The sequence below is a fragment of the Lactuca virosa genome, chromosome 7 (assembly GCF_052849685.1).
Source record: "Lactuca virosa cultivar CGN04683 chromosome 7, Lactuca_virosa_CGN04683_v6, whole genome shotgun sequence".
Taxonomy (NCBI): domain Eukaryota; kingdom Viridiplantae; phylum Streptophyta; class Magnoliopsida; order Asterales; family Asteraceae; genus Lactuca; species Lactuca virosa.
The window spans coordinates 56,174,853-56,191,802 of NC_136432.1; positions in this window are offsets into that span (position 1 = coordinate 56,174,853).

The following is a 16,950-nucleotide window of genomic DNA, read 5'->3' on the forward strand; positions in this document are numbered from 1 at the left end:
AAATTGTTTCATAATACATGTAATATTTTAGGTAATAAACAAAACATTACTTATTTACCTTCTCGAATCGGTTGAATTAATGGGATTATGTCACGACAAGACATGTGGGTCCACTAGTTCTATCCATTAACTTATTACTACTTATTAACTATTAATGATAATGAAATGTAGCTATCAGTTCGATTGGTTCTATCAATACTCACTCGACTCACACATATAGATTATTGTAGTACATTCAACTATTATCACGTGTCTCTCATCAAAATGCCAACAAACTTAAATTGTTCATGTCTTAAAATGGTCGACGGATTAAGATTGTATCATGATATGATGACATGTGGTTACTTTCACCACTTGAGTGTGACAAGTTTAACGTTGGCCATTCCGTGACCACTTAAATAGTTTGTACTTCTACCACTTGTTCATCACAAAATGCCACCACTCACCTAATGGGCGGTAGTCATAAATGTTAAGAGCGTTTATATTTATGTGTACATACCAAAGTGCTTCTAGCCCAGCGGTATCCGGTGTTGCACTCCCTCCTTGAGGTTGAAGGTTCAAGTCCTGTCGCAGACATATGTGGATTTAAGGTGTAGATTAGGAGTAAGTTAGATTTGCCGTTTTAAAAAAAAAAAAGTTTATGTGTACGTAAATGAAAGAATGCATAGGAGTAGAACACGTTAACCTTTTGTACCTTTATTGTCTTTGCATAATTGTCTTTAAGCTAAAAAAAAATTCTGCAAGTTTGTTCACTACTTAAGTACAAAATCAATGATTCATTCAAAAATTTGGTAACTAGAGGAACGAACCCAAACCGAGCTTGATTTGGGGTTCATTTGTTAAACGCGCGTATCCGAGATTTAATCAATGACTTTGATTAGGCTGGCGAGCCTGCTCAATCCTTTATATAAACAAACTATAACATAATAGAATTATTAAATTTAGACCAAACCAAACTTTTTTTTTATTGAATTTAAACATGTAATATCAAGGATAATTACTAAACTAGTCATTTTCATTAATTACTTTTCAGTTTTTAGCCAAAATTAAGCGATTAGCCGAAAATAGCCCCCCAAACCGTACCTATCTCGCCTACGGTTTCGGCTTTGCTATAATTTTTCTTTTTCATTTTTCGAAACAAAACTGTAGATCATGTTATGGTCTACGGTATCCTTTCAATATTATACGGCTTCCCAAACCGTAGATCTTAAATGGTCTATGGTTTTGACCAAAAACCTACGGTCTTAATTATTTTTAACTACTATTTGATATTTTTGACTATTGTTAGGTAGAAGTGGAGTACTGATTCATGAATTTTGATTATTATTTCGTACATAGTATATATTAAAATGAGAATATATTTTAAAGTGAAAGTTATTGTTTTTGACCTTGTTTTCTTTCAAAAATCATGTTATGGGTTCAAGTGAGTATTTCATATTGCTTTATCACTATGGAAGATGAGAGTTTGTTAGATCCCAACTATCATATGTGATACATTCCGAGTATTACACAAAAAAATGCCAAAACCGTAGGTTTGTTAAGAACCTATGGTGTACAAACAATCAATGCACGTTTTGTGCATTGACTGCTTGTACACCGTAGGTTCTTAACAAACCTATGGTTTTTGTATTTTTTAAACAAAAATCACAACAATGCATAATATATGAGGTTTTATACAAACTACAAACAAAAAAAATTATTTTTTTTTTACGAAAACCGTAGGTGCAAATGAAACCTACTGTTTGCAAGTATTTAATGCACGTTTTGTGCATTGACCGCTTGTACTTCATTTTATTTTTTGCTTTTTTTCCAAAAAAAGACGCATATACTACCATACCCTAATAATCAAGATAAACAAAAAAAAGTTTTAGATTCGGAGACAAACCTGATTGTTCTTTAAAGGCTTCATTAAAAGAGAATTATGGATTTAAAACACACACAAAATGAGAAAAATGAAACTTTTAACTTTATATATACTAGGCAAACGAGCCATGAAACAGTAGCCGACCCACCAAACCGTAGGCAGCCCACTAAAACTGTAGTCAAAACCCCTTTGACCGTAGTCAAAGGGGCGTTGACCATATGTAATTCATAAATCTACGGTTTTAAGGGCTATTTCCAGCTAATGGCTTAATTTTGGCTAAAAACTGAAAAAATAATTAGTGAAAATGGCTAGTTTAGTAATTTTCCATAATATCAATCATCCCCAATTTTAAAGGCAAAATTAAATTTTGGTTATCTTGTCGACCATCCCAATTAAATTTTATCGAATACTAAATGTACGTTCTTACTACTATTATATCGTTGTCTAAAAAGATATTTGTAACATTACAATTATTTTTCTTATATTGGTGTTTTCTTGTGACATAAAAGAATAACTGTCAATTTTGTTCTTACTTTTTGTATGAATGTGAATGAGTACAATTGTATAATATGGTTTACGTTTCTTGGAGTGCATCAAGTTTGTTTTATATTTTGTTAATAAAACTATGCTTATTTGTATTACAGGGCCGGTCCAAACATATATTGGTCCCGGAAGAGAAGAAAAAAGGGCCCCCAATGTCAAATATCTCAATACCAAATATAATAAGAGTTTGAAAAAGATATCATTTATAATAATAATCAATAATATCTTCTAAACCAAAAATATAGTCACAATATTTGCAAACACACCACCAATATTTACAAAAGACAATAAAGTTCTAGTTTTATTAGATACAAAACTAACAAGATCAATTTAATCTAACATTTTTTTTCTCTATACATAATATTGCCAATAGATTTCTCTATACATCTATACATAATGTTCACTTAAAGTAAATTTTCAATAAGTTTAGCTAGCTTTGAACAACTTCAAAGTAAATCTCTCTCTCTCTCTCTATAGATACCTATTGACCTTAGGTAATTTTAAATTCTTGAAAACTTCTAACTTCTTTAAACTTCTTTATACATTTTTAGAGATCCATTTACAAATGCAAGATGTCAAATAAAACCACTATGTAAAAAAAGTCATAAAAATGATAACTAAACTAAAATAAAAAATTTGATAAACAACTCCTCAAATTACAATATTAGCTTGTTAAGTGAGATATGTGATAACCCTGAAAGAATAAAGTCATAAGAAAAACAGTAGAAAAATTGGAACATAAACTTCTCTTTATAAAATTATATACAAATATCTAGAAACATAATACCTAACTGAGTGGAAATTCTTAAACCTAAAACATTGATTATCAAAATTTTCTCGATAAATCAACTTTAGAAATTTGAGAAACAAAAATCTAATATATCATTGAATGAGAAGCAAAAATAAAAAAAAAGATCTAATACACAAACCTATAAGCTTTCAGAAACGAAAAATTTGAAAGAAAAGTCATACCTTATTAAATTCTTATCTGATATCACGCAAGTCGCAAGGATTCGCAATCAACATAGAGAATCGAGGGTGCGAATCAGATGAAAATGCGAGAGTTTGAAAGAAATAGGGGTTAGAAGCGGGGAAGTCGATTGTGAATGTAAGAGCGAACAAAGCGAGTTGGAAAGATGCGTGCGATTCATTTGATTAGTTCTTGAATATGTTATCAGAGGTATGTCGATTCACGAGGTCGAGGTGGAGATGTTGATTTAGTTATCAAGTATGTCGATTCGATTGATGATTCATAAGGTGGCCTAATTGGCTAATTCTTGCCTCATTCGGTCGGTGTTTCCGATTCCCATAGACGCATTCTAATAGAACCAGGCTAATTTGTTTTGTTGGGCTAAATTGAGTTTGGACCAACATTGGGCCCTAAAAACATGTACATAAATCAAATATATATATATATATATATATATATATGTATATATATATATATATATATATATATATATACACACACACACACACTACATACCTAGAAATTTTGGGCCACATAGAGGCGTGGGTCCTGGGCGGTCGCTGGGGTTGCACACTGTCTGGGCCGACCCTGTTGTATTATTGGTAAACCTTATACACTTTTTCAAAACAGATTAACATCTTAATCTTCAAACAACACACATGTTAATTAAATTCATTCGTAAAGTTGTATAAGTACGTTAGTTTTGTTCGCAGGTTTGTTAAAAAAAGTCTACAAATTTGAGCTAATGTTAAACCTTAAAATACTTTGACAAATAACATTCATACAAATAGCATTTCCAACTGAATTCTGACATCCAAGTAACATTTATACTAAATAACATTTCCAAATCTACCAAAAGGTACCATAAAAAACCATCAATTTCTTCATATCCTTTTTTGTTTGATCCAACTTAAAAGGTGGAACATGAATAAGACCATCATGTACGATATGTTTTTCGTTGTTAGGCATTCAACCACTAAACATCATGATCTCCTACAATACTAAACTCTTACATATCTACATACATCTCATCCACCACATCTACTCATAAACTATAAATCAATTATCATTATTAGTGCTCCCATCATCATTGATCCATTTCTTTGTATCTTGTACATCCAAGTTATTATCACCACCATATTAAGAGTATATATTACCTATATAGTTGTAATCATCTTTTCCCATATCGAATTATAGATCAAAATCATATTAATCTGGAATATTTTTATGGACTTGAACATCATGGGCATTTTGAACATCTTGATCAACCAAAACAATTAGTTATTATGAACATATTGATCTCTAATACCTTTATCTAATGTAACATCTCGGTGAAGTGGAAAACCTTGGTCAACTTGTACGTTATAAACTTCACTTTATTGGGTTAATTGGGACTCTCCTACCATAAGTCAACATGGTACAATGGATTTGGAAAAGTTATACTCGTTATTCACATAAACTACCATAGGCTCAAAGTTATTATTGACCTTATTAACACGAACATTCAAGTGTAATTTCCTACTTCATGATCGAACTTCTTTTGTACCAAATCATTTTAATTGAATATGGAGATACTCAGTTTTTTATCCCTTCGATAACAAACTTAATTGGACATATAAAATAGGTATAAAATATGGTATGTCTATATCCGAGAAAGGGTAGACTGTAATCCAACTATACTTATCAAGTTCGAAAATGGTAGTAGATATTCTTACCTTTGACATATTCTAGTTCATGATGTATGTAATTTAGTTCATGGATTGAGAAATGTCCATGCCCACATAATCAATGTAGTCAACATTGTTGCCACTATACCGCATGGTTGGATATTTAGTGAAAATGTCATTATGATGAACTGTAACACCCTAAAAAATTTCAAACTTTAAATTGCTATGGTTATAAAATCATTTCGGGGATGAACCCACATTTAACAAAAGATCGGTCCTACAAAAGCATATACAATTAAAACATTGGATGTTACCATTAAGCATCATATAAACTATAGCAAGCAAATACGAATTACATCAATATCATTAATAAGGAACCTAACAAGCTCCACTCCCTTCACTATCTCTTAACTTCTAACTTCCATATATCATCTTTTCTCCTTAAGTGTAACATGAGATACATTGCATTAAATGAGGTACGTAATACAATAATATCCCGTGAGATATGCGTTTGTGACCCAAAACAGTTCAAAACATTTCATGAAAGTCATTTCATACATAAGATAACATATCATTTCATTTAATCCATTTCCAAGTCAAGTGCCAAGGTGAAAAGAACAAAATCAGTCCACCAAGATATCATGTTATATCATTTGATCCCTTTGCAAGTCAAGCGCCAAGGTGAAAAGAACAAAATCAGTCCACCAATGTATCATTCTATCTTATGATATGTACTTCGCGAAAGGGAGGTAACATCCTAGTAGATTCCTTTAGTGCCTCTTATGATGTATCATGGTCCGGACAATTTTCATTGTGCCTTTTTACTTTCTTTCTGGCTTTCACATTGAAACATTATCAATACTTATATCATCATTTATAAAAGCATAGATTCCTACAAAGATATACTATGAAAAGACACATTTCACATATCAAAATATTCATTCTTCCAACACAGTCTTTGTTTTGAAAACTTTCTTTAATGGCTAGTTTAGTAATTTTCCATAATATCAATCATCCCCAATTTTAAAGGCACAATTAAATTTTGGTTATCTTGTTCGATCATCCCCAATTAAATTTTATTGAATACTAAATGTCCTTACTACTATTATATCGTTGTCTAAAAAGATGTTTGTAACATTACAATTATTTTTCTTATATTGGTGTTTTCTTGTGACATAAAAGAATAACTGTCAATTTTGTTCTTACTTTTTGTATGAATGTGAGTGAGTACAGTTGTATAATATGGTTTACGTTTCTTGGAGTGCATCAAGTTTGTTTTATATTTTGTTAATAAAACTATGCTCATTTGTATTACAGGGTCGGTCCAAACATATATTGGTCCCGGGAGAGAAGAAAAATGGGGCCCCAATGTCAAATATCTCAATACCAAATATAATAAAAGTTTGAAAAAGATATCATTTATAATAATAATCAATAATATCTTCCAAACCAAAAATATAGTCACAGTATTTGCAAACACACCACCAATATTTACAAAAGACAATAAATTTCTAGTTTTATTAGATACAAAACTAACAAGATCGATTTAATCTAACATTTTTTTCTCTATACATAATATTGCCAATATCTTTCTCTATACATCTATACATAATATTCACTTAAAGTAAACTTTCAATAACTTTAGCTAGCTTTGAACAACTTCAAAGTAAACTTCTCTCTATGGATGCCTATTGATCTTAGGTATTTTTTAATTCTTAAAAACTTCTAACTTCTTTAAACTTCTTTATACATTTTTTGAGATGCATCTACAAATGCAAGATGTCAAATAAAACCACTATGTAAAAAAGTCATAAAAATGATAACTAAACTAAAATAAAAAATCTGATAAACAACTCCTCAAATTACAATATAAGCTTGTTAAGTGAGATATGTGATACTGAGAAGTGGAACTCTGAAAGAATAACACATAATACTGGTTAAAACATAAAAAAAAACCCTTTTCGGCCGGTTGCGCAGATTTAGCCGATATTCTGTCTTTTTTCGTTAGTTTGCTTAATATTTTGGGACTTTTCCGGAAACTACATGATAACCAAAATATTGGGATTTTTCTAAATATTACCATGAAATTAATAGATATTATTATTAACAAATCATTTATAAACATAACAAATATTTTTATTATAAAAAAGGAAATACACTTGTTGCTAATTTATAGGAATAAATTGGTGGTCTAAGTACTCCTCTATTGCTTATTGACCACATCAAAATCACTACGTTCCTCCTATGCATCGTTGTGGGTATGATGGTGAGATGTACTCAGTGAGTGTTCCTCTAATGTTGGTGTTCCTCTTATGTTGTTTAACCTAACTACCACCCAACATCCATACCTCACACGGTAACAAATCATTTTAATTGAATATGGAGATACTCAGTTGTTTATCCCTTCAATAACAAACTTAATTGGACATTTAAAATAGGTATAAAATATGGTATGTCCATATCTGAGAAATGGTAGACTGTAATCCAACTATACTTCTCAAGTTAGAAAATAGTAGTAGATATTCTTACCTTTGAGATATTCTAGTTCATGATGTATGTAATTGTAACACTCCAAACCAGGTATGACTTTGAAACCCTTGAATAAATTCCAGTTTAGCATATTAGTCCCATAAGTACGTTGGGCTTGCTTATGAGTACGCTTAGCGTACTTCGCATGGGTGATCGCAGAGGGACAGCACGTACGCTGGGCGTACCAGAAGTATGCTGGGCGTACGTACCGGATGTCCAAACCCTAATTTTCAGACATGTGACCTATATAAACACCCTTAACTCATTTGAGCCTCACCCTCATCAGCCCCTTTCACCTTCAAACGTCTCTGGAAACCCTAATACCATTTGTGTGTGTATTTTGAGCTTTAAGAGTGCATTTGTGGTCATTTTAGTGTTCATTAAAGAAGAAGAAGTTGGCAAGGAAGCTTGCAGTGTCATTTGGCTTCAAGAATCTGCACATAGACGACCTTGAGGAGCTTCTAGAGGTAAAAAGCTTGGATCTTTCCACTTAAATCACTAGATCTAACTAGGGTTTTCTAGTTTTGTCCATTTGGTTGATTTTGGACCTCCACTTGTGATTTAAGCAACTCCAGAGGATGGAAATGACAGATCTGAGGTCCCTTGGTCCTTTAGCAACATAAAAATGGAGTCTTGGTGGGTGTTTTGACCTCATGCATGGGTTAAGAACCTTGAAAAGGTCTCAATGGAGGTGTTGGGTGCATATGAGACATGCAAAGGCATAAAGTTGCAACCTTTATGCCTTAGGTCGTCTTAATAATCTTAGATTTGACTTTTAGACGTAAAGGAATCGAGTTTTAAGCACTTAATGGAGAAAGTGCTTAATTTGTTAGTACGTTGGGCGTAACCCAGTGTATGCTACGCGTAAGTCCCAGAACCCTAGTACGCTGCGCGTACGCATCACAGATGGGCTTGGATATGTTTTGGGCCTTTGAACTGTTGGGCCTCATTTGGTTATTGGACTTGGTTGCATTCTGAGAATAGTGGGACATTTTATCTGTTCGGGCCATTGGTGTCATGGTAGGGCCTTATTGGGCCAATAGGCCCATTAATGATTTTGGACATGGATTTTGGGCCCATTAACAAAGAAAGGATATTTGGGCCTTTTTGGAAGGACTTGGGGTTTGGGTTTCCCTTTGATTATGTGATGTCCTAACATGGGTTAAAATTATTATTTAGTACGGGAGGTTACGAATAGTTTCGGATTCTTCGGACAGAGGTGAGTCTCCTCACCATACTAATAGGTCGAAGGCACCAACGCCGACCCATTAATTGTGATGTATATGCTATTTGGATTATGTGATATCCAATGTGCTAGTGTTCTATGTATCTTGTATGGAAGACCTCGAGGGGTTCCCGAGGCACTTAGGTGTAATTTCCCTGGCATCCTAGGTCAAAGACCTCGGGGGGGGGGGGGGGTTCCCGAGGCATTGGGCTAAGACCATGCGGGGATTCCCATGGCACCCGGAGTAAGACCCTAGAGGGTTTCTAGGGCTTCCTTAGATGTTGGTATGCATGGCTTATGTGATATGTATAGCTGTTTTAGATAGTATGATATGTTGTATGTGGTTGTGTGTGGGTATGTTGTGGGGAACTCACTAAGCTTTCAGCTTATCGTTTGAGGATTTGTTTCAGGTACATCTGAGCCCAAGGGCAAGGGCAAGGCGTGATGGTGCAGCGTGCACTCTCTCTCACACTGATATATTATGGGACACTCTGATGTTTTTAAATAAAGTTGTAATGAATGTGGATTTGAAAACAATTGTTTTGGGATTTCATGGTTTATGCAAATGTGTTTGACTAACTAAAAATGGAAAATTTATTTTAAAAATTTGGGTCGTTACAAGTTGGTATCAGAGCCTTGGTTTGAGGGATTCGGGCACACCCTCGGGCGTGTCAGGACTCAAACTAAGGAAATGGTAAAATAGTTTTCAAAAATAACATAAAAAGTTTTAAAAGAAATGAAAAGATGAGAGTGCAACGCGCGTGATCAGCCGAGCCAAGTAAGTAGTTCCCCAATATGTTAGCCATGTTATATTGATATTTGAGCTTTGTTGATTATATGGAACTTGCTATGTTTATGCTTTTAAAATTGTATACGGTTCTGAGCTTATAGCCTCAAAATGATTGATTTGGCCTTATTTCCTATTCCTTGTCTGGTTGTGGTCCTAGGGTAGAATCTTTTATTTGAAAGTCTATTTGATCCTTTTCTGTGTATAATTTGCATGCATAAAGGCAACCTGTTATGATTGGTCTGATTGATATAAGTAGAGTAAATCTTAGGACAGCCTGAGATTGATGTATGCGGTAGTCTGTGGATATGGTTTAGTTTTGGGAACGAATCGGTGTTATCAGGTAGAGCATTGAGGAAAGGTACAGGTAGGTGTGGAAGGTAGTATTGGGCCCGTACTACTGAAAGCACATGACCTATACCCAAACCAGTGTTAGATCTGACGACTTTAGGGAGGACCGGTGTGGGAAGATCCCTTATGTGGAAATCCTGATCGTTATGGTTTATGACATTTCAGTTCAGCATGGTGGTGACACGATTTAGAGCAGGGGGATCAGGATCGGGATATGGGTCCGGGGCAGGATTAGGCGACACTACCGATGTCATTGATGAGAGGCTACACGAGCTCATTGCAACCGAGGTTACCAGGGGCATCCTTGACGCTACCCCAGTCATTTTTGGGACGGTCAAGGAGGGTATGATGGAGATCATGGAGGAGAGACTTAGGGCATTCAAGGCTGATATTGTTGCGGGTCAGGTTGGGGCCCGAACTCCCTCGTTCCGGGAGTTCAAGGCGTGTGGGGCGCCATAGTTTTTCGGGGACATGGACCCCATTATTAGCTGACGTTGGGTGGCGGACATTGAGAACGCCCAACACACGAGTTCTTGCCCGGATGCGGCAAAAGTGGGATTTGCTTCTTGTATGTTGAGAGACAGGGCCCGAGATTGGTGGGGCGAGGTTACGAGTCAAGTGGGAGCAACCGGTATGGCTGATATGTCATGGGCCGAATTTGTTTGGCGATTCGACTTGGAGTTTTCACCACCTATTGAGGTGCAACGACTAGTGAAGAAGTTTCATGACCTACAACAGACCACCGAGACTGTGACGGAGATCACCGCCAAGTTTCGGGAGCGAGCATTGTTGATCCCACAGTATGCTACCGATGAGGATATGAGGCGTACGCGGTATCATTCCATGCTTAGGGATGATATTCGAGAGTTTGTGAGCTTTATAGGGTGCAAAAACATGAATGAGATGGTGGAGAAGGCCCGTGAGCGGGAGATGGAGTTGGACTTCCGCACGAAGCGAAAGCCTGAGCAGGCCCAGGCAGCAGTAGGTCAGGCTAAGAAGCCTAAGACATCGGATTCATCTAGTCGGGGCCAGCTGGGCCGGGCCCGGTGTGCCAAGTGTGGGAGATCACATGGGGGCATGTATGGGACAGGGCACAGTGTGTTATACTTGTGGTCAGCCGGGCCACGTGAGCAGGGACTGCTTAGGGATGACAAAAAAATCCCGTGGGACCCCGTTCCTGTGGGGGCCCCGTCCCGTTTGGGGAAATTTTTTTAAAAAAATCGAGGGCGGGGGCAAGGTTAACCCCCTTTTTAATTTTGGGGGCGGGGCGGGGGTAGGCAATCCCGTCCCGAAACCCCCATGGGGACCCCGTTAATAAATTACACACACACATATGTATATATATATATATATATATATATATATATATTAATTATATAAATATAATAAACAATAACATTATTTTGAGCTTCTAAAATTCATCAAAAAACATGTTTTTAATTTGTTAGTATAATGTTTTTAAGATGCCATAACTTTTTTATTTTTAACATGTAAAAGTCTGCTATAAATAATTATTTGTTACTTAAAAATAGCTTCTTTTAGCCCAAATAACAATTTCTTTTAGCCTAAAAGAATGCAACCCAAAATCAATCGGAGGCGGGGGAACGGGGGTGGGGGCGGGGGCGGGGATAGGATGGCTGAACATTTCGGGGGCGGGGGCGGGGACGGGGGAACGGTGAAATTTCGGGGGCGGGGGTGGGGGATGCACTCCTTGTCCTGTTTTCCCCCGTTGACATCCCTAGGACTGCCCCAAGAAGGGCTTGATATGTTTTCACTGCAATCAGACCGGCCATAAGCGAGCCGATTGTCCGAAGTTGCAAGGAGAGGAGGAGCAGTGGCGGCGCCTGCGCCCGCCGCACTGAGGATCACAGATGGCCGCCCTGCTAAGGCGGATGCCCCGGTGGTGAAGAGCCGTGTATTTCAGCTGACTACCGAGGAGGTTCGGGCAGCCAGACGTCGTGGCTGGTACGTGTCTATTATTATCCGTTCTTATTATTTGTATGACTTATGTGCATTTTATGCTGGTATAGGGACCTATCTGGTCAATGGTATGTCTGCTCATGTCTTCTTTTGATTCATGTGCTACCCGATCGTTCGTGTCACTTGCGCTTAGGAAGAAGTTCTGGGACGCGCCAGGAGCTTTGGATTCCTCGCTCGAGGTGGAGATCGCAGATGACCGCACTGTTAGTGCAGCGAGGGTGTATCAGGATTGCGTCCTGAATGTGTTGGGCGAGAGGTTTCGTGTGGATCTAGTTCCGATACCATTGTGAGGTCTGAAGGTGATTGTCAGAATGGACTGGTTAGGGGCCAACGGGGCCATGATTGATTGTGAGCGCCAGCTAGTTAGGGTTCGAACCCCAAGTGGGGGAGAACTGGTTATTCATGGTGAGAGAGCCTTGCAGGGGCCAACTCTCTGTTCGGCTGCAAGGGCTAGGAGATTTCTGCAGCAGGGTTGTACAAGATTTCTGGCTTATATCTCAGATACGAGGGTAGAGACCACGATGGATGTGGGCAGTGTGCCGGTGGTACAGGACTTTCGGGATGTTTTCCCCGAAGAGTTACCGGGAGTGCCTCCAGAGAGGCAGGTGGAGTTTCGTATCGACCTGGTGCCTGGTGCCGCTCCGATAGCAAAGGCAGGAGTTATCTACGCAGCTTCAGGAGCTGTTAGACCGAGGGTTCATACGCCCGAGCAGTTCCCCGTGGGGAGCATCGATCCTTTTCGTGAAAAAGAAGGATGGATCACACAGGATGTGCATCGATTATAGGGAACTAAACAAACTAACGGTGAAGAAGCGTTATTCGTTGCCGATGATCGATGATTTGTTCGATCAGCTTTAGGGTGCGTCTTGGTTTTCCAAGATTGATCTTCGTTCAGGGTATCATCAGATGAGGATTCGGGATGAGGATATACCGAAGACGGATTTCAGGATTCGGTATGGGCATTATGAGTTTGTGGTGATGCCGTTTGGGCTCACCAATGCCCCAACAGCGTTCATGGATCTCATGAACAGGGTGTGTAGGCTGATGCTAGATCGGTCAGTGATCATTTTTATTGATGATATCCTGGTCTATTCTAAGACCAGGGAGCAGCATGAGCGGCATTTGAGGGAAGTACTAGAGACCCTGAGGGCGGAGAAGCTTTATGCAAAGTTCTCCAAGTGTGATTTTTGGCTGCGAGAGGTACAATTTTTGGGGCATATCATCAATCAGGAGGACATTTCGGTTGATCCAGCCAAGGTTGAGACTGTGATGCGATGGGAAGTACCAAAGAATGAATCAGAGATTCGCAGCTTCTTGGGTTTAGCGGGATACTATCGGAGATTTATCCAAGATTTCTCCAAGACTGCTGTGCTATTGACCTAGCTTGACCAAGAAGAATGTGACCTTTCGGTGGGGCAGGGATCAGCAGATGGCTTTTGAGACCCTGAGTTGGAGGTTATGCGAGGCTCCGATCCTAGTACTACCCGAAGGGTTAGACGATTTGGTGGTATACTGTGACACATCGATTTCAGGGTTAGGTGCGGTACTGATGCAGAGGGGGCACATGATAGCTTATGCCTCGAGGCAGCTGAAGCCTCATGAGGCGAATTACCCCACTCATGACCTGGAGCTGGGGGCAGTGGTGTTTGCCCTCAAGATTTGGAGACATTATTTGTATGGAGTGCGGTTCACCATTTATACCGATCACAAGAGTTTAAAGTATTAGATGGATCAGCAGAACCTCAACATGCGACAGAGGAGGTGGCTGGATGTGCTGAAGGATTATGATTGTGAGATCCTATACCATCCGTGGAAGGCCAGCGTTGTGGCCGATGCGTTGAGCCGCAAGACGGCGGGGTCCCCGATTGGGAACATTTGTATGAGGATGACGGTGATTTCTCCCTTGTTGGATATGATCAAGGAGGCTCAGGTCGAGGGAGTGAAGAAAGAGAATTGGAAGATAGAGAAAATACGGGGACAATATCCCTTATTTGTTAAGGATAGTCGTGGCCTCTTGACGCAGTGTGGCCGGGTGTGGGTACCGGTGACTGGGGGAGTGAGACAGAGGATATTAGACGAGGCACATAAGTCCAAATTCTATATACACCCAGGGGCTACAAAAATGTATAGGTACTTGAGACTGAGTTATTGGTGGCCCTGCATGAAGCGGGAGATCGCCTGGTTCGTGGAGCGATGCTTGACCTACAGGAAGGTCAAGGCCGAGCATCAGCGGCCTCATGGCAAGGTACAACCACTACCCATTCCCATGTGGAACTGGGAAGAGATCACTATGGACTTCATCACGAAGTTACCTAGGACGACGAGGGGTGTGGATGCCATATGGGTGATCGTAGACAGACTGACGAGGAGTGCCTACTTCATTTCGATTTCTGAGAGTATATCCGCAGAAAGGTTGGCGGATATTTACGTACGAGAGGTGGTGGCTAGGCACGGGGTGCCGGTGTCGGTAGTTTCTTATAGGGATGTTCGGTTTACATCCAAGTTTTGGAAGAAGTTCCACAAGGAACTGGGCACTCAGCTACATTTTAGCACGACGTATCACCCCCAGACCGACGGCCAGAGCGAGAGGACGATCCAGACACTGGAGGACATGCTTCGCGCATGCGTGTTGGATTTTGGAGGGAGTTGGGACACGTGCCTCCCTTTGGCAGAGTTTTCATACAATAACAGTTATCATGCCAATATCGATCGAGCTCCTTTCGAGATGCTATATGGTCGGAGATGCAGGACCCCGGTCTGTTGGGACGAGGTTGGGTACCAGGTCATGGGGAGCACTGAGGTAGTGCTCAAGACTACCGGATTGATTCAGCAGGTGTGTGACCGGCCGCGGGTCGTGCAAAGCCGTCAGAAAAGTTATGTTGATCGACGGCGATCGGATCTCGAGTTTCAGGTGGGGGATTTTGTGTTGCTGAAGGTGTCGCCCTGGAAGTGGATTATCAGGTTCTGGAAGAGGGGCAAGCTGGGGCCTCGGTTCATAGGCCCGTTCAGGATCGCAGCCCGGGTAGGCAAGGTGGCATATCACTTGGATCTGCCGGAGGAGCTTCGCTAGATTCACAACACCTTCCACGTGTCTCAGCTTTGGAAGTGTGTCACTGACGAGTCTGCAGTCATTTCATTGGGCGATATTCAGGTGGATGAGAGCCTGAACTATGTCGAGAGGCCGGTTGCCATCTTAGATAGGAAGACAAAGGGTCTTCGGAACAAGGAGGTGAGGCTAGTAAATGTGCAATGGCAGCACCGAAGAGGCTCTGAATGGATTTGGGAGCCGGAGGAGGAGATGCGGGAGCATTATCCCGATCTATTCACAGCTACGAACTTCGAGGATGAAGTCTAGTTCAAGTGGGGGAGAGTTGTAACACTCCGAAACAGGTATGACTTTGAAACCTTTGAAGAAATTCAAGTTTAGCATATTAGTACCTTAAGTACGCTTACCGTACTTCGTATGGGTGATCGCGGAGGGGCAGCACGTACGCTGGGCGTACCAGAAGTACGCTGGGCATACGTGCCGGATGTCCAAACCCTAACTTTTGGACATGTGACCTATATAAACACCCTTTACTCATTTGAGCCTCACCCTCATCAGCCCCTTTCACCTTCAAACGTCTTTGGAAACCCTAATACCATTTGTGAGTGTATTTTGAGCTTTAAGAGTGCATTTGTGGTCCTTTTAGTGTTCATTCAAGAAGAAGAAGTTGGCAAGGATGCTTGGAGTGTCATTTGGCTTCAAGAATCTGCACATAGACGACCTTGAGGAGCTTCTGGAGGTAAAAGGCTTGGATCTTTCCACTTAAATCACTAGATCTAGCTAGGGTTTTCTAGTTTTGTCCCTTTGGTTAATTTTGGACCTCCACTTGTGAGCTAAGCAACTACAGAGGATGGAGATGACAGATCTGAGGTCCCTTGGTCCTTTAGCAACATAAAAATGGAGTCTTGGTGGGTGTTTTGACCTCATGCATGGGTTAAGAACCTTGAAAAGGTCTCAATGGAGGTGTTGGGTGCATATGAGACATGCAAAGGCATAAAGTTGCAACCTTTATCCCTTAGGTCGTCTTAATAATCTTAGATTTGACTTTTAGACGTAAAGGAATCGAGTTTTAAGCACTTAATGGAGAAAGTGCTTAATTTGTTAGTACGTTGGGCGTAACCCAGTGTACGCTGCGCGTAAGTCCCAAAACCCTAGTACGTTGCGCGTACCAGGATGGTACGCTAAGCGTACATATCACAGATGGGCTTGGATATGTTTTGGGCCTTTGAACCGTTGGGCCTCATTTGGTTATTGGACTTGGTTGCATTCTGAGAATAGTGGGCCATTTTATCTGTTTGGGCCATTGGTGTCATGGTAGGGCCTTATTGGGCCAAGAGGCCCATTAATGATTTTGGACATGGACTTTGGGCCCATTAACAAAGAAAGGATATTTGGGCCTTTTTGGAAGAATTTGGGATTTGGGTTTCCCTTTGATTATGTGATGTCCTAACATGGGTTAAAATTATTATTCAGTACGAGAGCTTATGGACAGTTAGGAGAACAAATTTGGATTCTTCGGACAGAGGTGAGTCTCCTCACCATACCAATGGGTCGAAGGCACCAAGGCTGGCCCATTAATTGTGATGTATATGCTATTTGGATTATGTGATATGCAATGTGCTAGTGTTCTATGTATCTTGTATGGAAGACCTCGGGGGGTTCCCGATGCACTTAGGTGTAAGAACTTGGAGGGTTTCCCTGGCATCCTAGGTCAAAGACCTCGGGGGGTTCCCGAGGCATTGGGCTAAGACCATGCGGGGGTTCCCATGGCACCCGGAGTAAGACCCTGGAGGGTTTCCAGGGCTTCCTTATATGTTGGTATGCATGACTTATGTGATATGTATAGCTGTTTTAGCTAGTATGATATGTTGTATGTGGTTGTGTGTGGGTATGCTTTGGGGAACTCACTAAGCTTTCAACTTACCGTTTGAGGATTTGTTTCAGGTACATCTGAGCCCAAGGGCAAGGGCAAGGCGTGATGGCGCGGC